This window comes from Haematobia irritans, chromosome 2 (genome assembly GCF_050003625.1).
Source record: "Haematobia irritans isolate KBUSLIRL chromosome 2, ASM5000362v1, whole genome shotgun sequence".
NCBI classification, from domain to species: Eukaryota; Metazoa; Arthropoda; class Insecta; order Diptera; family Muscidae; genus Haematobia; species Haematobia irritans.
This window is the reverse complement of record NC_134398.1, coordinates 93,457,882-93,481,110: the sequence shown is the minus strand read 5'-3', so window position 1 is coordinate 93,481,110 and position 23,229 is coordinate 93,457,882. Positions and strand designations below refer to the sequence as shown.

Sequence of the window (23,229 nt, the reverse complement as noted above, 5' to 3'; positions counted from 1 at the left end):
GCTGACTAGTTCATGTAATGCGGTCTCAGTAGACCTGCCCTTCGAGTATGCATGCTGTCGTTTCGAGAACAAACTTGAATCGATGCTAGTTCTAAGATAAATATCTATCATCCTCTCCAGAGTCTTCAGTAGGAATGAGGATAAGCTGATTGGTCGGAAATCCTTCGCCCTCGAGTGAGAGGCTTTTCCCGCTTTAGGTATGAAAACGACTTTTGTTTCCCTCCACTTTCCTGGGATATATGATAAGTTGATACATCCTTTATATATCACCGACAACCAGGGGATAATTTTGTCAGTTACAGCTTGTAACTCCGCCGGAGTAATTCCATCAGGTCCAGGGGGTTTGAATGGTCCAAAGCTATTTAGCGCCCATCTTATTCTAGTTTCCGATACAATGTCCTCGACAGGAAACGACCGCTGAGCAACTGTGGCACCGCCAGTACATGGTTCAACCGTCTGATTTCCAGGAAAATGTGTGTCCAATAGTACCTCCAGCGTCTCCTCACTGGACGTTGTCCAATTGCCCTCCGATGTTTTAATGAAACCTGGAGCGGAGTTGGTGGATGCTGGAACCTTCCGTAGTCTGGAAGCCTCGGACGTATTCTCAATACTGCTGCAGTAAGCATTCCAAGAGTTATGCTGAGCCTTTCTCAGTTCTCGCTTGTATCCTCTCAGATTCTTCTTGTAAGCGTCCCAGTCCTCAGGGGCTCTGGTGGACTTTGCCTTGTTAAAGAGCTTCCTGCAGGATTTCCTCATATTACTTATTTCCGTAGACCACCATGGTGGTCGATGTTTCCCCCTTGGCTTTCCTCTAGGGCATGCAGCTTTCAGTGAGATGTTGAAGGCCTTAGTAATCCGCTCCACTGCGTGTTCGATATCTTGCACATTTCTCATATTTGTCTCTGTTATTTCCGGTATCATCATATTGAACGATTCCCTATACCTATTCCAGTCAGCTTTCCTAACATTTGGCGGAAATATGATCTTGGTGATATGAACATCAAGTTTGAAACTGATGTAGCGATGATCTGAGAAGCTGTGTTCACTTAAAACCTGCCACTCAGATATCATTTCATTCAGTTCTTGCGAGGCCAAGGTGATGTCCAAAACCTCTTGCCTGTTTTTAGTGACAAAGGTTGGGACATCTCCCTTGTTGCAAACTACCAGATTAGTACGCAAAATAAACTCTATTAGCGACTCTCCCCTTGCATTAGTATCACTACTTCCCCATATACTATGATGTGCATTCGCATCGCATCCCATAATGAGTTTCGTCTTTGTTTTCAGTGACTCCTCCACTAAGGTCTTAACGGCATATGGAGGCATCTCCCTGTCATGTCCCATGTAGACCGAAGATACCCAATATTTGCATTTGGCTATTTCTAAACTTGCAACGACAGTGTCTGTATTGCACATTGAAGGAAGCAGAAACAAGTTGAGCTCGTTTTTAGCCATTATACAGGCTCGATTTACATCATTACCAGTATACTGCAATAGTTTGAACCCCGGAGTACTTAATTCACATATTTTGTTTTTATAAACATATGGTTCTTGAATAAGAACTATATCTATGTCCCCTTTCATCAGGAGAACTTTTAAGGCAGCACATGCAGCCTTACAATGATGAAGATTTATCTGGAGGATCCGTAGGACCATCGAGATTTTCAACAACCGTCACATCAGCCGCTTCAATCGAGTCATCAAGAATGTCCTCTTCAGAGATATCGGTGACTCTCGCAATAACCATAGGTTCAACTTTGGTGAGTTCTGAGGCAGTAGAAGCCTCCTCACGCATACGGTATCTATCCATGTCTTCAAAAGTCTTGGTATCCCCCTCGACTTAGCAAGAGGATCCGCTTACTTCTGATTCAGACAGAGGCTTGTCCATTTCTGAATCCTTTAGCTGATCGTTTTTATACACCTTCATTTGGATATAATGAAAGCCATAACATACACGGCCCTGGGACTTTGCTAGATGTGGCAAAGACTGAGTGTTCAATATAAACACTGCATGCCGTCTTGGCCCATCCACTTCATCCAAACGGCCAACCTTCCAATCAGCTGTTGGAAGATCTGGATTGCATTGTTTCAGTCTATTTAAAATAGATTCAGGGTCAGGAGGGTTTGCAGGTATCCACGCATGTGCTCTTGGTCTAGCCGGTATGTCTTTCTTCTCGACTAACTCTAGAGCAGCTCCTTCCCAAACTTCACCAATTAGGATCAGAGCAGCTTTAAAACATTCTATAGACATCTGGTCCTCAAATGCGACTAGCTTAAATCGTCCTTGATACCAACCAGCCTCTTGGTGTCGAGGATCTGGGCCGGGAAACTTTTCCAGCACCTGTGAGTAGACGCCAGACAAAGCATTCTCAATTTCCCCCCATTTTTGCTTTGGAACCATACCGTCCAATGCTCCTTTATTTATGATAGCCATCACAAGGCTGTCTTTAGCAACTGAGGCAAACGATCGTTGATCCCTTTTGGAGGATGGCAGCTCATCCGGTGATCGTTCCCTTTTTCCAGCCTCAAGAATTCCTTGAGCCCATTTTAAGGAATCGCTTTGTTTAGCCGACAACGTGCTTGGGTCGACTGATCCTAATTTCTTTAGGATAAACAAAGCATTTCTGCGTTCTTTGAATCTCTTTCGTGAGGGATTACCTCCTTTTGATGCCGTTACCTTGGAAAAGGTCCGACTTGTCAAATTGTCGCCACCTGTCGACCCGTCTACAGGTCGACTAATTGGGCCTAACTCTTGGTCATTGCCCAAATTTATAACTCCAGTCGATACCCGTCCACTGGGCCCTGAAGTTAGCAACCCAGTGGATGTCTTTGAATTTCTCTGCATGGTGGCCTAATATCCCACCACACTTGAAATTCGTAGTAGGTACTTATTACGATGATTTTATCCGCTATTAAAAAACACGTCCGTTCCGTTCGACGGTTGAAATAACACAAAAAAAAATACTTGATATATTAACAAACAATATGTATATAATGTAATATATTACTGTTAGTCTGTAAGGGTTTAATCCATAGATGAAAAAAAAAATAATAAAAACAAATAAAAAACTCATTATCAAGCCAAGTTTTTGCTTCCACCGTATTTTTTCCCTTCGGAAAACAGTATTTTATCAAAACACGAAATTCCTTTTTTCCATTTTTTTCACAATAACAAAAGTTGCTTCACAAAAGACACAAACTAATTGACTTACAGACGTCAAATTTTGACACGAATCATTTGAAGGTTGGTACTATATCAAAATAATATGCATTTAATACTAGCGACGCCATCTATGTGTCAGACCGGGGACTTATCAGCCAACCTGTTAGGCGACGCGATAGTGTCTCAAATTATGCGATTCACTATTTGGGATTTCCATTTAAATTTATATATGACGTACGAGCGTTGGTGTTATTCTATAGAATTGTGAAGTCTGGTTTACCGCCCCCATTGAGGGACAAGTTTATATTTTCCAGGACTGCTAGGAATCCGCAGTTGATGATTCCCCATATGGTAACCCAATTTTACGAATGTTCTTTTCTGGTGAGTGATTCGTGCTTGGAATCGTCTTCCACTTGAATTAAGAAATTTTTCATATTCTGTTCCTATGTTTAGACACAAGCTCGCTTCATATTTTTTTAACTCTCTGATGGCAGTTCGTTTTATGATAATCTAACATTTTAACATCCGTGCAGCTAGGGCTATGAATATTTGTAAATATTTATCTTTTTTGTGTTTATACCCTTCACCACTACTGTGGTACAGGGTATAATAAGTTTGTGCATTTGTATGTAACGCCAAGAAGGAAAAGTCTGAGACCCATCGTTTAGTATACCGATCGTCTTAGAATTAAATTCTGAGTCGATTTAGCGATGTCCGTCTGTCTGTCTGTTGGTGTATTTTTGTGTGCAAAGTACTGCTCGCAGTTTTAGTCCGATTGTCCTAAAATTTGGTATAGGGTCCTGTTTCGGCTCAAAGACGATCCCTATTGATTTTGGAAAAAATCGGTTCAGATTTAGATATAGCTGCCATATATATTTTTCACCGATCCGGTCATAATTGGCGTGTTTATCAACCGATCTTCCTCAAATTCCGTACATCCGAATATTTTATGAGTCTCGAAAAACTTGCAAAATATCAGCCAAATCGGTTCAGATTTAGATATAGCTCCCATACATAGCTTTCGCCCGATTTACACTCATTTGCCCACAGAGGCCAATTATTTGCTCCGATTTAGTTGAAATTTTGCACAGGGAGTAGAATTAGCATTATAGCTATGCGTGTCAAATTTGGTTGAATTCGGTTCAGATTTAGATATAGCTCCCATATATAGCTTTCGCCCGATTTACACTCATATGACCACAGAGGCCAATTTTTTGCTACGATTTAATTGAAATTTTGCACAGGGAGTAGAATTAGCATTGTAGCTATGCGTGCCAAATTTGGTTGAAATCGGTTCAGATTTAGATATATCTCCCATATATAGCTTTCGCCCGATTTACACTCATATGACCACAGAGGCCAATTTTTAACTCCGATTTAGTTGAAATTTTGCACAGGGAGTAGAATTAGCATTGTAGCTATGCGTGCCAAATTTGGTTAAAATCGGTTCAGATTTAGATATAGCTCCCATATATATGTTTTTCTGATTTCGACAAAAATGGTAAAAAAACCATCATTTTCCTTGTTAAATCGCCACTGCTTAGTCGAAAAGTTGTAAAAATGACTCTAATTTTCCTAAACTTCTAATACATACATATATATCGAGCGATAAATCATAAATAAACTTTTGCGAAGTTTCCTTAAAATTGCTTCAGATTTAAATGTTTCCCATATTTTTTTACTAAAATTGTGTTCCACCCTAGTGCATTAGCTAACTTAAAATTTGAGTCTATAGATTTTGTAAAAGTCTATCATATTCTGTCCAAATCGAGTGATATTTAAATGTATGTAATTGGGACAAACCTTTATATATAGCACCCAACACATTTGACGGATGTGATATGGTATCGAAAATTTAGATCTACAAAGTGGTGCAGGGTATAATATAGTTGGCCCCGCCCGACTTTAGACTTTCCTTTCTTGTTTTAATATATGGCTGGGGAGGGAGCCGCGTTATTTGTACATTGCTTTAGAATATAATTGAATTATAAACTACTTGTATACTATTTGTAATAATGTTTATTGGCCTTGAAGGCTTTATATTACAATAAAGGAATAAATTAATAAATAAATAAATAAAGGGGCCGCGCCTCCCATTGGGGAGCGCTGCTTTAGGGGGTATTGAAATTCTCTTATGTGAGTTGGCTGTGCGCGGCAGTGGTTAGACTTATAATGCTATATGGTGTTGTTGTCTGGTGGCCGGCACTTCAGCAGCCGACAAGTTTAGATAAAGTTGAGCGAATGGCGCATTCAGTAAGATGGTCACAGATTCCCTTAATGTCATGCTGCATTTATTGCCCTTAGATATAATGGCCAAACAGTCAGCTGCAACAACGGCGGTGTGGTTGCGCGAGCTATCGCTGTGAGAGCCACCGTGGTGCCATGGTTAGCATGGCCGCCTTGCATACATAGGGTCGTAGGTTCAACCCAAGTGTCGACTGAAAAACATCTCAATAATGTTGGTGACATTTCTGAGTGTTTAAAGCTTCTCTAAGTGGTTTCACCGCCGGCTATAAAAAGTAGGTCCCTTGTCGTTGATCTAAACTTAGAATCGGGTAGCACTCAGTTAAGAGAGGAGTTCACCACTGTGGTATCACAGTGGACTGAATAATCTAAGTGAGCCTGAAATATCGGGCTGCCACTATACCAAACCTATCCTAACCATCGCTGTGGTCCGAAAAAGGCACTGTCACAGTTCGGTCCTCAAAATAATGTCAGATGTGCCAAACGTAGTGGATTACACTCTGGCGAATTCGCTTTTCGACAAAAGGTTTGAGGCGTGGTGCATACAGACACCATGGAATAAACGATATATAGATTTCTACATCGATGGCTCCAAATTGGATGGACAAGTGGTTTTCGGAGTATATTCTAAAGACCTGGAACTTAAAATAGCGAAAAAATTACCTAATCACTGTAGTGTTTTTAGGCTGAAATATTAACAATAAAGGAGGTGACAAATTGGCTGAGAAGTAATGTTCTAACAAATGTTGGCATTAATATTTACTCAGACAGTCAACCTGTAATAAAATCCTTGGACTCTGTGCTCCTTAATTCGAAAAGAGTTTGTTATGATGGCGAATGTCCTATGGGAGAAATGCAAAGGTTGCAACGACACCGAGCAAATATGCCCCCATTAAACTTAAACCTCATACTAGATATGTTAATATTCTCAAGACGTCTATTAAAACTCATCTATTCAATATGATAACTAGTAAGCGAATGCTTGTTTTATTATTTTTCAAGTACAGTGTTCTGTTCTTCATTAGACCATACACGCATACATTTAGAACATAGCGGTTCAAACTTGATTTCTACTTTTAAAGGGTTATTACAATAGCTATTGTATTTATAGAATTGTTATAATTCACATTAATAGTTGTATATGTAACAACTCTTCCCCCATGATTTTCAAGGTTGAATATAATCATTGAATCTCTGGGGCTCCTTTCTGATCCTTGCGGACCTTCTCAAAGCTTCGGTTGAAAGGGGTATGCGTATTGGTTGTTCTGGAGTTCTTTGTTCGTTATGCGTATCTGGAACACAATTCGATATTAATGAAGGTGACGCTGGTTTTGATGGAGGGCCTTCTTTTGGGTTCGTCGTGCTGACACTTGTTGTTGCTGATACAGGTACTGGTCTGACGTTATTGTGTCCTGGTGCGTTTAATCCGATTGTGGCTGATGAATTGCAAGGTTCCGTTTCTATTGAATTACTTTTTGATATTGCTATGTTCGATGCTCCGTTTGTGGTGTTCCCACTTTCTCTCGCCTCTACACCAAGTCCAATTTTCCGCATCTGGTTGGCACGTCGCTTCGAAATCCTCCCATCGTCTAGTTTTATTTCATAATGCAAATCACCAAATTTCTTCAAAATTCTCCCAAATCGCCATGTTTCTTTCCCTAAGTATTCACGAACGCCACTCCATCATTCACCTTAAATGTTCTCGATGTTTCTTGATGGCGTGGGTGTTCATTTTGTGTTTCTAGTAGTAAATCCAATTTTGATCTGATTTGCCGCCCGAACATGATGTGCGCAGGTGCCTTTCCAGTTTTTGGATGAACTGCCCTGCGATACGCAAATAATATATTAGCTATTTCTTCTCTTAGGTCAGCTGATTTGCAATCAATTGCATTGAGCTTATTTTTAATAGTTCGGACGAAGCGCTCTGTCTGTCCATTAGTGGCAGGGTGATAAGGAGCTCCCATACGATGTAGAGTTCCATTTGTCCTCAGAAATTTCTGGAAGTCTAAAGATTTGAATTGGGTTTCATGATCCCTTACCAATGTGTGGGGCAGTCCAAATCTAGCAAATATGTCTCGACATATTCTTATAGTCGTGCCTGCAGTAATGTCTGGTACAAAAAAAACTTCCGCCATTTACTGTGGGCGTCTACTAAAACAAACAAATACTCTCCTTTAAAAGGCCCGGCAAAGTCCGCGTGTACTCTTTCGAAGACACTTTCGGCTGGCGGCCATTCATAAGCTGGTTCAATTCTTTTATCTTCTGGCTTAATTCGTTGACACTCTGTACAATTCAATGAAAGATTTTTGACATCATCATCTAGAGTGGGCCACCAACAGTAAGCCCTAGCCAGTGTTTTCATTTTGGATATTCCGAAATGTTCCGCATGCAATTCGTCTAAAACTCTTTGACGAAGTTTTAAAGGAATATAGGCCCGTATACCTCGTAGCAAACATCCCCGATTTAAACCGAATTCTGTCTGTTCTATATTAAATCTGTCTCGTCGATCACACGACCGACCTGTAAGTAGACACTTTCTTAAAATTTTTGTTTCTCGTCATTAACTGTTGCTTCGCCGAGCTCTTTTGTCGTTACAGGTTCGGTTTCCAAGAAACTGGTGTCATCTCCATTGACCCTCTCTTCTGATGTTAACCGAGACATTGCATCAGCATTTGCATTATCCTTAGATTTTTTAATTTTTATCTCAAATATAAATGACTCTAAAGATATCGCGTAATTTTTTTTTTTTCTCTTTATTTAACTTATATAGTTATTATTTACACTTTCTTTTTTTATACAAAAATAGATTAAATTACATTAAAATCTCAGTTTTACATATGAAATTAATCTACTTTTAAAAAGAAAATAATTATCAATGTTTTTTAAATCATCTGGCATTTCATTGAACAATTTAAGACCGTTATATAAAAGTAAATTTTGATAGAAACTAGTTGTACTAAAATGCAATCTGAAGTTATTTGTGTTTCTTAAACTGTACGGTTGTACATCTGATACATATGTTATGTAGTTCTCCAAATACATGGGCAACATTCCATTTTTAATTTTGAAGATAAATATTAAAGCATTCATTACAAGCCTCTGGTTTATTGATAGCCACCGCAAAGTATCCAGCATTGTAGATATATGAGTTAATCTGTGACATCTCAATATGCAACGCATTCCTTTATTTTGCAATTTTTGAAGTCTATTTTTTACAGATTGGTTTCCAAGAAATAATAATGTAGAGCAGTATTCAAAATGTGGTTTTATCGTTGTATTGCCATAATTATTTCTGATGTGTCTATACTTCTTCCAATCATCCTCATTATTGCTCCAAATCGCTATATTATATAACTGTATCTTTTTGTGTTTCATTGCTTTAAGATTGTTGTTGTACCATGGGTTTGGCGGGGTATTTGTTATATGCACCTTTTTACAGATCATCATTGAACTCAATGCATTATTTATTTTACTCACAAAATTTTCTGTGATTTCATTTACTGATGAACCAAAATCTACTACATCATTTAATATGTTTCGAAAGAGAACGTTGTTGAAATGCAAAGATCTTACTTCCTTTGTACTAGATGTTTCTATGCTTTTCCTTCTAATAAGAATTTCCAGTGCCTCGTGGTCGCTAATTTTCATATAATCATTTGTAGACGTTTGAATTCCTTCAAAATTACTGATAACATAGTCTATCAAGGTAGATGAATTTTGTGTTATCCTCGTAGGCTGTATTACAATTTGCTTAAAATAGTTATCTTCTATTATTTCTTCTAGCTGCTTCTTTTTACAGCTATTCTCAAGCCAGTTAACATTGAAATCTCCCATTATTAAGCATTTGTCTTGGCCTGAAAGTTTGTCTATTTCATTCTCAAAAAAGTTTGTGAATTCTCCTGAAGGAGTAAAAGAGGGGGATCGGTATAATCCAGCTAATAAAAATACTTCTCTGCCACTGCGTATTTCAATCTTTAACCACCATACGATTTTATCAATAGATGTACAATCTACAATCTTCGCTTGCCAGTTATTTCTTATATAGAAACAAACTCCTCCAGTGTGCCGGGAATTGCTATCGCATCTTATAATTGAATAATTTTGTATTTTAAATTCTCCATCATCAATATTTTTTGTCAAATGTGTTTCAGTTAAACAAATGAAATCAAATTGTTTGTCATTGCATATCTCTTCCAGTTCTTCAAAATTTGAAACTAAGCCTGCGATGTTCATATATAATCCCTTTATATACTTTGGTTGCTAGTATGCAACACGTTCATTTTCGTATTTCGTTCGCCTTTGTAGTACGCGACACTCATTACTTCTACAGTCATGGTTTACATCAACATCTCTTAAATTTAATCTTTCCTTTGTAATGCTGCATTATAGATGTAGAAAGTTGAGGTAAACCCTTGTGGAGAAAATATTTGTGCAATGGGTTTATTATCCGTCACAAGTGTGAACTCACGTCCAAATAAATATTGGTAGAAACGTTTTACACCAAATATAATTGTCAGTGCTTCCTTATCAATTTGGCTGTATTTTTGTTGGGTTTTTGTTAGTGTTTGTGAAGCAAACTGGATTGATCTTTCATCTCCGTTCGGCAACATAAAATGGCACGTTTTTCTGTAGAAGTCTATTTACTGGGTACAGGATTGTGCTCAGCTTACGAATAAATCGCCCGTAGTAGTTGATCAAACCCGTTAATGCTCGCACTTCATTTTTGTTGTTAGGGGTTTTAATATTTTGTATTGCATCTATTTTACTACGAATTTTATGTATTCCATCTCGATCAATTAAAAATCCACAGTACGTAATGGAATTTTTCATAAATTCGGATTTGTCAAGATTTACTCTCATGTTGTGAGCATCTAATCGCTTAAACACCTCTTCTAATCTGCGTAGATGCTCATCATCCGTTTCCGCGGATATTTTGACGTCATCTAGGAATACTGTCACACCGGGAATATCCACTAAAATTTGCTCCATAAACGTTTGCCAAATCGCGGGCGCGCTTGCTATACCGAACATCAGTCTTGTTGGTTGATACAGCTCCTTATGGATATTTAAAGTTAACAACTTACGGTCTTCAGAGTGAACCTCTAATTGTAAATATGCGCGAGATAAATAAATTTTCATAAATTTCTCCCCTCCAGCAATTGCCGCGAACAGTTCATCGGTTGTAGGCAGGGGATGTTCATCCACTATTATGGCCGGATTGATGGTAATTTTATAATCTCCACACATTCTTACCGAGTTGTTCTTCTTAACAACAACCACCGGTGTCGCCAATTTCCTATAATCCACTTTTTCTAGAATACCCTCGTCCACTTGCTGCTGAATTTCTTTATCGACGGCATTCATTAAAGCAAACGGAACTCTTTGAGCTTTACAAAATTTCGGTTTAACGTTGTCTTTTATGTGTATTCTTGCTTGAAACGGCACTATTTTACCTATGGAGCTTCCAAATAATTGTGGATATCTGGCAAAAACATTTCTTAATTGATCTTCCGTTTCAGATGTTTCTATTACAAGAACCTCTTCCCTGTCATTTTGTAGTTGTTTTTGTATTATGTGTCCCCACTTAAATGGTAAAGCTCGCATTCAATGTCTTCCCAACAGTGCCAAACGGCGTCCACGTACCAAAAATAACTTTAATTTGTGTTTCTTTCCAGCCGCTTTAACCTCAACCCACGTGTAACCGTCACAATCCACTTGTTGGTTACAGTAACCATACAGCTTTGTATTTGTGTTAAATAATTTAACGTTCCCCAGGACTTTTTGCACCTCTGTCAGACCAGCCATCGTTAGGTTAGGTTAGGTTAAAGTGGCAGCCCGATTAAGATTCAGGCTCACTTCGACTATTCAGTCCATTGTGATACCACATTAACTAAAAGTACCTATTACATATGGGCACTTCTAGTTTTAACCGTTGAACCTCTCGATTATTTTCTTCTGTTGAACCAACCAGTTGGTTCCAAAAACATTAGCAGACTGCTTAAGTTAACGTTTTCCAGGTCCGCCAGTAATCTGAAGCTATATGCCCCTAAAATTTGCTTACGCCTTACACAAAGTGCAGGACACTCACACAAGAGGTGTTTTATTGATTCCTTTTCCTCCGCATCATGACAGCTCGTACAATAGTCATTATACTTCGCACCAATAGTTTTTGCAAAATCGCCTATCAGACAGCGACCCGTTATAGCAGATATCAGGAGTGATAACTGGCGTCTCGAGAACACTAGCATATCTAGTGTGCGGTTTAAGATTAAAAGGGGCCATATTTGCTTGGTGTCGTTACAACCCTTACAATTCTTCCATCGAACATTTGCCATCATGACAGCCTTCTCACGCAGTAAGAGCTTGCAGGTAGCCAGCGGCATACCAACAGATTCTAGTTCCCCTGGAATATGTAAGGTAGTTCCTAGCCTTGCTAGCTCATCTGCTTCGCAGTTCCCCGGTATGTTCCTATGGCTAGGCACCTATATTAGGTGAATATTGTGCTGCTCAGCCATCTCATTGAGAGATTTGCGGCATTCGATGATCGTTTTCGAGTTGAGGAACACAGAGTCCAAGGATTTTATTGCAGATTGACTGTCTGAGTATATATTAATGCCAATATTGCTTGGAGCATTACTTCTCAGCCAATTCACCACTTCTCTTACTGCTAATATTTCAGCCTGAAAAACACTACAGTGATCAGGTAATCTTTTCGCTATTCGAAGTTTCAGATCTTTAGAATATACTCCGAAACCCACTTGGCCATCCAATTTGGAGCCATCAGTGTAGAAATCTATATATCTTTTATTCCCCGGGGTCCGTGTACACCCCGCCTCACTGTTGGGAATTAGAGTCTCATACTTTTTGTCGAAAAGTGGACTCGCCAAAGTGTAATCCACCACGTTTGGCACATCTGGCATTATTTTGAGGACCGAACTGTGACCGTAACTTTTTTCCGACCACAGCGATAGCTCGCGCAACCGCACAGCCGTTGTTGCAGCTGACTGTTTGGCCAAAATGTCTAAAGGCAATAGATGCAGTATGACATTAAGGGAGTTTGTTCCTGTCTTGCTGAATGCACCTGAGATACACAAGCACGCCATACGCTGAACTTTGTCTAAACTTGTCGGCTGGTGAAGTGCCGGCCACCAGACTACAACACCATATAGAATTATAGGTCTAACCACTGCCGTGTATAGCCAATGTACAATTTTTGGTTTTAGTCCCCACTTTTTCCCTATTGCCTTTTTGCACGAGTATAAAGCTACCGTTGCTTTCCTCGCCCTTTCTTCAATATTAAGCTTAAAGTTCAGCTTCCTGTCCAAAATAACACCAAGGTATTTTGCACACTCCCTAAAGGGAATTTCAATACCCCCTAAGGAAATGGGCCTAACCGTGGGAGTTTTGTGATCTTTGCAGTACATGACTAGTTCTGTCTTTGTAGGATTTACCCCAAGACCATTATCTTTCGCCCATTTCTCAGTTATCCGGAGGGCTCTCTGTATAATATCTCTAACTGTTGATGGGAATTTTCCCCTGACTGCTAGCGCCACATCATCTGCGTACGCCACCACTTGTATCCTTTCTTTTTCTAGGGAAACCAGAAGGTCGTTTATAGCAACATTCCAAAGAAGAGGTGATAGAACTCCTCCTTGAGGAGTGCCTCTGTTCACATACCTTTGTATGTTTGCTTGTCCTAGTGTGGCTGAAATGCGTCTCTTCCTTAGAAGTTCGTCTAACAGCCTAAGTATACCTGGATCAACATTTAGAGTTGTCAGTCCATTTAATATCGAGCTTGGATGGACGTTATTGAACGCCCCTTCGATGTCTAGAAATGCCACGATTGTGTATTCTTTGACAGATAGTGAGCTTTCAATAAAGCTGACTAGTTCATGTAATGCGGTCTCAGTAGACCTGCCCTTCGAGTATGCATGTTGTCGTTTCGAGAGCAAACTTGAATCGACGCTAGTTCTAAGATAAATATCTATCATCCTCTTCAGAGTCTTAAGTAGGAATGATGATAAGCTGATTGGTCGGAAATCCTTCGCATTCGAGTGAGAGGCTTTTCCCGCTTTAGGTATGAAAACGACTTTTGATTCCACTTCCACTTTCGTGGAATATATGCTAAGTTGATACATCCTATATATATCGCCGACAACCAGGGGATAATTCTCTCAGCCACCGCTTGTAACTCCGCCGGAGTAATTCCATCAGGTCCGGGGGACTTGAATGATCCAAAGCTATTTAACGCCCATTTTATTCTAGATTCTGATACAATTTTCTCGATAGGAAACGACCGCTGAGCCACTATGGCACCGCCAGTGCATGGTTCAACCGTCTGATTTCCTGGAAAATGTGTGTCCAATAGTACCTCCAGCATCTCCTCACTGGACGTTGTCCAATTGCCCTCCGATGTTTTAATGAAACCTGGAGCGGAGCTCGTGGATGTTAGAACCTTCCGTAGTCTGGAAGCCTCGGATGTATTATCAATGCTGCTGCAGTAATCATTCCAAGAGTTATGCTGAGCCTTTCTCAGTTCTCGCTTGTATCCTCTCAGATTCTTCTTGTAAGCGTCCCAATCCACAGGAGCTCTGGTGGACTTTGCTTTGTTAAAGAGCTTCCTGCACAATTTCCTCATATTACCTAACTCCGTAGACCACCATGGTGGTCGATTTTCCCCCTTGGCTTCCCCTTAGGGCATGCAGCTTTTAGTGAAATGTTGAAGGCCTTAGTAATCCTCTCCACTTTGTGTTCGATAACTTGCACAGTGCTCATATTTGTCTCTGGTTTTTCCGGTATCATCATATTGAACGATTCCCTATACCTATTCCAGTCAGCTTTCCTAACATTTGGCGGAAATATGGTCTTGGTGGTATGAACATCAAATTTGAAACTGATGTAGATATATTTCATTCAGTTCTTGATATCATTTCATTCAGTTCTTGCGAGGCCAAGGTGATGTCCAAAACCTCTTGCCTGTTTTTAGTGACAAAGATTGGGGCATCTCCCTTGTTGCAAACTACCAGATTAGTACGCAAAATAAACTCTATTAGCGACTCTCCCCTTGCATTAGTATGACTACTTCCCCATATACTATGATGCGCATTCGCATCCCATAATGAGTTTCGTCTTTGTTTTCAGTGACTCCTCAACTAAGGTCTTAACGGCACATGGAGGCATCTCCCTGTCATGTCCCATATAGACCGAAGATACCCAATATTTGCATTTGGCTATTTCTAAATTGGCAACGACAATGTCTGCATTGCACATTGAAGGAAGCAGAAACAAGTTAAGCTCGTTTTTAGCAATTATACAGGCTCGAATTACATCATTACCAGTGTACTGCAATAGTTTGAACCCCGGAGTACTTAATTCACATATTTTGTTTCTATAAACATATGGTTCTTGAATAAGAACTATGTCTATGTCCCCTTTCATCAGGAGAACTTTTAAGGCAGCACATGCAGCCTTACAATGATGAAGATTTATCTGGAGGATCCGTAGGACCATCGAGATTTTCAACAACCGTCACATCAGCCGCTTCAATCGAGTCATCAAGAATGTCCTCTTCAGAGATATCGGTGACTCTCGCAATAACCATAGGTTCAACTTTGGTGAGTTCTGATGCAGTAGAAGCTTTTTCATCTGTAGTTCTTCATGCAAAATTAAATGGACTCTATCATTTGAGATGTCCATGATATTAGCAATTTCACGCACTTTTATTCATCGATCATTTAATACCATATCATGCACTTTGGCTACAATTTCTGTTGTTGTTGCTGTTTTTGGACGTCCACTACGTGGTGCATCTTCAATGCTTGTACGACCACGTTTAAATTCAGCAACCCAATTTTTTACTGTTGCATATGAAGGAGCACTTTCACCTAACACATTCACCATATAATTATGAATTTCTTGTCCCGATAAACCTTTTTTATGTAAATATGTAATGACAGCACGCATTTCTAATTTTTCCATTGTAAAAAAATTGGGGATGCGTCTTTTTTGAACACCCCCAATAAACACAAACGTTTGAAAAATACTAAAATTCAATAATTTTTCAAACATTTTTTCAAAGGATTAGGGTAATATTCAAGTTGAGAAATTGTTGAGAAAATCGCGTTCTCAACAAAAAACAGACATTACCCTCAACAGTAAAATTCAACACAATAGCAATAATTTCTCAATTGTAATCCTCAAATTGAAATGCATCGCTACTCAATAATTTCTCAAACAGTTTTCAATGTGATAAAAATAAAAAATTAGCATTGTTGCGAATACTTTCAAACCACAATTTGTATGAAAGTCAATCCTAGTTCTAACTGAAAGTCAATACTAAATTTCTAGAGATTTTGTAAATTTTATTATTTTTTTCGTTAACAAATATAATAATCTTAAAAATAACATTAATAATATATAAAAATAATAATATAATACCAATCAAAATGTAATTATCTTATTAAACGTATTAATAAATAAAACTATGAATACAACTTTAAATATCTTAAACATTTTTACATGTATAATTCCATTTCCTCCATAATGTTGGTGTCAAATAACTATTAATTAATATCCTGGCAATTTGAAATAATTACTATCGAGGAACTTTCTGGCTTGTGTGTTAGAATAGATTCCAGCAAGAGGAAATCACAAAATATCAAACTGATGACGGGATGTAAATTGATGTAATGCACATTTTCATCCAGAAGTTCTTGATATAGGAATTGTTGCACTTTGTTTTAATTGGTTGCACCTTGTAAGTTTTCTGAAAACTTTTCTTTGTTGTTCCCTTCATCGGTTTTTCATCGGCCAACATCTTCCAAGAATATAGCAACCAATGATTTTAGTTTTCTGCAAACAATCGAGTTTAGTGATTTCCATTAAGTTTTCATTTCACTTTTTATTTTGACTTACCAATTATAGTTAGCTTTTTGGATTAATTCCAGTCTATTGTCCAAAATATTTCGTATTTTTGTATTTCTTCCAACTGACTCACAAAATTCGATTTCCTCAAGATCGTTGGTGTCGCAAAATGGTTATAAAATTCATTAAAATTCCGGCAATTTGCAACTAACGTGCTGGCCAGAGAGTTAGAATAAATTTCTAGCAATATGAATTCACAAAATAACAAATTGAACCGATGATTCGATGTAAATTAAACTATCGATGTGATTTATCATCCAGTTGGTATGGGAAAGCATAACCAGCCTCTTAATTTTTCCAAGCAGCATCCAAAGATTTTAGTTGTCTGCAAAGAGATTTGAGTTTAGTGACTTCCTTAAAGTTTTCATTTCGTGTTTTATTTTTACTTACCAATTATTATAAAATATTTTAAGAAATTTCAGTTGATTATTGATTATCAAAAAATTTCCACATTTTTTTATTTCTTCCACGAACTTCGTTGCACAAAGTAGTATTGAAAACCATGTGGTTTTTTCGTTGCATTTCATGGTAGTGTTTTGTCAAAGTTTTCTCCAATTATCTTCAACACATTTTCAAAGTTTTCGTCAATATTTTGGCGGTTTAAAGTGATCCGCAAACAATTTGAAAATGTATTGAAGATGACTTGTTTCAAGTCAAGTTGAATTTATGTTGAAAATGATATTTATCCTCAAACTGAAAAGGTGTTGTATTTGAAAAACGCTCATCCTGTGTTTATTGGGCCTGTTTCTATATGAAGGAGTTGCCAGATCGAAACTAAATTTAGCATGTGTTCATAACAGAGATGGAAGTTTCCAAAACACTTCCCTGTTTTCTGTTTATACCGCGCTTTGTGCTAGGCTAAGAAGTTTCCGAACTGCCCTCGTAGGGGCATATAGCTGTAGATTGCTGACGGACCTGGAAAATGTTAACTTAAGTAGTCCGCTAATGTTTTTGCAACAATTAGGTTGGTACGACAGAAGGAAATAATCGGATGGATTCAACGGCAAAAACTACACAAAACAAGAAAGTAGTTTATTTAACTCGCTGTTTGGACATTTTGTCATATCATTAGTTACCATATTTGGGGACATTTTATAAAATGGTGTAATGAATAAAACGTATATGAAAAAATTTCATTTCATTTTCCTTCCTTTGTGGCCAATAAATCGTTTTGTTCTTAAAACAGTAATACGTTAATAGTAATTGTAAAGTTATCAATACTAATCATTAATGCTTAAATTACCCTACAATGCCTACCACTACACCATCCTCACTTTGGCCAAAGTCATATAGAAAACTATTATTAATAAAACTAAGCTAGCACCTACCGTTGGTAAATAACAGCCGACATTAAACATATTCATTCAAACTAGTCAGTAGCAAGTTCCTAAATTGATTCTCTGGAAGCCCAAAATCCCTTACTGCTACAGGAAGATTGTTCCAAACCCGTTGCAGTAGTAACAATAAACCCCCTCTCAAAAAGAGAACAATTTATTCGTGGTATAATTATCTGTTGATTTCCTGTACCTGTTAATTATCTGTGGATTTGTACCTGAAACTAATAGAGAAATAATGAAGTAAGCTATATTAACTCAAAAAACTGCGTTGTTATCGATGTAAAGGATATAATAAAAAAACTAAATATTCTAGTTAAACGAAAGCAAAAGATTTAATAGAAAATTTACCAATTCTCAACTAAATTATACGCAGAGGGGGGAAATATAACAAGTATATACAGCAGTACATTCGGCCGGGCTGAATCTTAAATACCCACCACCATGAATCAAATAACATCTCTTGTAAGTGTGCAAGAAAATGATGAAACAACGCCTGGATTTGAAATCTTATATCTGCATATTTTCACTCCCATCCTTTAAATGATTACGAGAAGTAAAATCTGGATATTTTACATTCAGTTTCAAACAATTTTCATGATAAGTGCGCTTCCTATACCCTCAAGAAGTGAAATCGATCTGTATGGAGGAGCGATAAAAACTAAATCCGATACACGTTTTATGTTAGTCTAAAATACTAGTATATTTACAATTCCAGGCAAATCGGATAAGCACTACTGAAACCCAAGGAGTTAAATCGGGAGATCGGTCTTATGGGAGCAATACTAAAACATTGACCGCAAACTCACCTTTTTCGACACACCTCTTCAACTTTTCAAATTTCAGGCAATTTGGATAAAAACTACGGTTTCTACAATCTCAAACAATAAAATCATTTCTTGCTCAACTATTTATAGTCCTTAAATACTGCCAGATTTTTAATTTCAGGCTAATTGAACAACAACTACGGTTTCTACAAGCCCAAAAAGTAAAATCGGGAGATCGGTCTTTATATAGGGGATATAGGTTAGGTTGCAGCCCGATGTATCAGGCTCACTTAGACTATTCAGTCCATTGTGATACCACATTGGTTAACTTCTCTCTTATCACTGAGTGCTGCCCGATTTCATGTTAAGCTCAATGACAAGGGACCTCCTTTTTATAGCCGAGTCCGAACGGCGTTCCACATTGCAGTGAAACCACTTAGAGAAGCTTTGAAACCCTCAGAAATGTCACCAGCATTACTGAGGTGGGATAATCCACCGCTGAAAAACTTTTTGGTGTTCGGTCGAAGCAGGAATCGAACCCACGACATTGTGTATGCAAGGTGGGCATGCTAACAATTGCAACACGGTGGCTCCCTATATGGGGGATATTCTAAAACATTGACCGATACTCACCATTTTTGGCACACCTCTTTATGGTCCCAAAATACCTCTAGATTTCCAATTTCAGGCAAATTGGATAAAAACTACGGATTCTATAAGCCCAAGAAGTAAAATCTGGAGATCGGTCTATATTGGGGATATGTCAAAACATGGACCAATACTCACCATTTTTGGCACACCTCTTTATGGTTCCAAAATACCTCGAGATTTCCAATTTCTTTTTTTTTTTTGTTTGATTTAGTATTATTATTAATACTTTACACATATTCATAGTAATTATATAAACTCTTATCTACATGAATTCATTTGAGCAAATTGACTAATAGAAGATTTAAAACGCATAATATTTGTTTCAGTTTTGATACAATTAGGTATACTATTATATAATTGTAGTCCTTTATAAAATAGTGATCTTTGCTTCCTTTCGGCTTCCAGTCTTCTCAGCCTAAAATTGTGTGTATTTCGTAACGTATAGGTTTTTGGTATAAATATAATCGTGTTGAATTGAAGTCTTTGATTAATATCCAGCCATTGTAGTGTACTTAACATCCAATTTATGTTTGTGTATCTGTTTGCTTTTAGTATTATTCTCATTCCTTTAGTCTGTAGTTTCTGAACCCTTGGAATTTGTGTTTTAGTGCAACAAGTGAACAGAATTGTCGACCCGCATTCAAAATGTGGTTTTATTATTGTATTATATACATTAATTGCTGTGTTTATTGATATTTGATTTCTTATTCGTCTAAAGAAACCAATTTTTTACATACAGTGCTGTTCAAAACATTTTCAACTACATTCCCTGTTGAAAAATATTAAAACAAAAATTTTTGTGCAATATTGTTGCTTATTATCTCAATTTTAAAGATTTAAGGAAATAACGGAACTAACGATAAAGATTTTTTGATAATTTATAATTTTTTAAAAAAATTAGAATTTTTGCCTGTTCCAAACATTTGCAACTAATATCAAGTGTCACATATATTTAAAAATAATTAATGTTTTAGTAGCTTTTAACGATAAATGTTAATAGTTGATACTAAAGCCATGCCGTTTGATTACTTCTACGCAACTTTTTGCCATTGGTCAGGATTAAATGGTCAATGATATCCTACGGCTCAGGTTCAAATAGATTTTGTAAGCCTTTTGCAAAAATTTCGTACCAATTTTTGTTTTACATCTTTCCAAATGTTGTTTTATGACTTTTACTTTAGGCGACTGAACAAGCTAGTCAAGCATCCGCAATTTTTCATCGGAAATCCATTGTTTTTCCACGTTACACGTGTACTAGAGGTCATGATCGCGCTGAATAATCCATGCAGACTGCATTTCCCGGAATGCTTACGGCACTATTACATGGGTCAAAATGTTTTTGTAGACTTCCGACAGCATAATACCCTCGACTCTATAAATCGGGTCAATAACTTGTCCAGAAAAATACCGCCAGACCATAATATTGGCCCCACCATGATTGACGTAACTTTTTGCATATCTTGGATTAAAGTTTTCCTGCAGCCTTCGTACAAAATTTCTACCATCCGATCCATGCAAGTTAAATTTTGTGTCATAGGAAAATATAGCACATATACACTGCTCCTGAGGCCATTTAAGGTATTTTTGTGAATTGAAGGCGCACTAACCTAGTTTTCTTTGAAACAAGTGATTTTTGACATTTTTGTATAATGGCACTCGGACTTCTAATGCTCTACCTCTGATCGTTCTGGTAGATATACCCAGTTGAATTCAGTTTTTGACTTCTTTAGATGATATTTCATTGAATTGTTGCATAGTTCCTTTGATTATATGATCTTCTTTTGGTAGTACACGCAGAGAAGAAACATGATTGTCACAATCATATTCGAAGAGCAAAATAATATGATAGGAGCTATTTTTGCGGCGACCATGTAACATTTTCACCTGCAACCATGTTGGCGCAGTGTTATCATCTAAAATTTTATTATATTGATAAAAATAATTTTGTTTGAATCAAAAGACAATGGTCACGATCTAAAATGTTATGGTATTCGTCAAAAACGTTTTTCTTCCAGTTAAAAGAACATGGTCACAACCTAAAATGTTTTGATCTTTATGAAAAAAAATTTTTCGTCTTCGAAAAAAGGACGCCAGTTGAGAAAAGAAAACACAAAATTAACTTTATTTATTTGTTTTAATTATTTATAAACTAATTCATTGTTTATTTGTATTTATAATGTCGTGCAAGCAAACATCGCATATTTTTACACACTCTATTTTGGTTCAATTTCAACAATAAGTAATTGTTCCATATTTACTTCGTGCCCATCAAATTTAAAAATGCAGGCAACATGTAACTGCAAATAAAAATAAATTATACCATAAGCAAAATGCAGAACAAAAACCAGGTAAATTTTTTTCAATTACACTTTCCTTTTTTGTGTTCACATAAAACCACGTGCCTCTTCTGAATAAATAAATTAACACAAAACACATTAATTCCGTATTCTCCTTCCATTACAAGCAACAATCAACACGCGACTGACGCGCAAAATGAAAATCGTGTGTACCTACTCAATGTTTTTATAAAATTATTTTCTCTGCAAAAATTAAATGGTCACGAAAAAATATACATGGTATTTGTGGCCATGTAATGGTTTTAGACATGTCTATACCTAACCTAAAAAAATACTTTTTTCTCTGCAAAAAAGTAAAAAAATTGAATGGTCAGTTACATGATTTTCCCGACCATATAATGGTCTCAAATTCTATCATTTAAATAATATAACATGTTTGCGGCATTTGAGAACCATTTAAATGCTTATTGCCAACATATATTTGTCTCCGCTCGAAAATTATTTTTATAAAATACATGGTTTTCGCGACAATTACATACTCTAGATAAGCATTAAATGTATGCGGCAACCATGCCCAAACATATTTTTTCTGTGCGTGTAGTCTTAGGTTTTCTTCTACAGTGCTTGGGTCGACTGATCCTAATTTCTTTAGGATAAACAAAGCATTTCTGCGTTCTTTGAATCTCTTTCGTGAGGGATTACCTCCTTTTGATGCCGTTACCTTGGAAAAGGTCCGACTTGTCAAATTGTCGCCACCTGTCGACCCGTCTACAGGTCGACTAATTGGGCCTAACTCTTGGTCATTGCCCAAATTTATAACTTCAGTCGATACCCGTCCACTGGGCCCTGAAGTTAGCAACCCAGTGGATGTCTTTGAATTTCTCTGCATGGTGGCCTAATATCCCACCACACTTGAAATTCGTAGTAGGTACTTACTACGATGATTTTATCCGCTATTAAAAAACACGTCCGTTCCGTTCGACGGTTGAAATAACGTATCTATGTCAGGTAAAAAATGTAAAAAATAATGCCCTTGAAGAAGAAAATATTACAGGGTGCTAGATAGTTGCAAATGTTTTGAACAGGTCAAATCGTACGATTCTTTACCTTTCGTGAAATATCAATTTTTAATAACAGCCCATTCACTGTCCCAATTAGAATTTGGAAATACCACTCCATACCGATTATTTTTTAAGTGGAAGCGCAACAATAAAGTTATTATTATGGGAAATACATATACCTAGATTAAGTTCATGGTGGGGCTAGTTGCAAATGTTTTGAACAGCACTGTATGTAATCAACATGTTCTTTAAATTTTAATTCATTGTCTATCATGAAACCAAGGTACTTAATATATTTAACTTTTCCGATTGTTTTATTGTTTATCTTAAATATTTTATCACTTTCCATGTTTATTTCCATTATTTTAGTTTTCGATTCGTTTAATTTTAACTTAAACCCAAAGTGAACTACACTTGAACCTTCCGGAAAAAAGTTTATGATAGTCGGTTTATGTCTAAATAAAGCTTTGTACAAACATCTCTCTTTTCCTTTGTATATTTATTTATTAATTCATTATGAATATGTATATACATTTATTTCTGTGAATTACATATTCAATATATAGAATTGGATATATATTAAATTAATATTTTGTAGCGAAATGAAATATTACCATTATTAGCATAGATAAAATAAGCGAGAAAATTCACAGCAGATATTCTTTAATTGTTATAGTGAACAATTGTTATTGTCAATGTCCCATACTCATACACACTCTCAAACTGACTCATCGCTACAAGCTATGTGGCTCAGTGATAATCATTTTGGGATTCGTATGACTTCATCTG

The 23,229-nt window shown here is 37.1% G+C and overlaps 2 long non-coding RNA genes across 2 annotated transcripts in view; both read right to left on the bottom strand.

The window, feature by feature from the left end:
- LOC142223325 (uncharacterized) overlaps positions 1–23,229 on the bottom strand; it is a 238,076-nt gene that overhangs the window by 116,311 nt on the left and 98,536 nt on the right. The window lies entirely within an intron of this gene.
- On the bottom strand, positions 15,748–16,530 carry LOC142223323 (uncharacterized). The gene is made up of 2 exons (XR_012718679.1): positions 16,322–16,530; positions 15,748–16,258 (listed from the first exon to the last, which is right to left on the bottom strand). It is a non-coding gene; the product is annotated as an uncharacterized LOC142223323 (long non-coding RNA).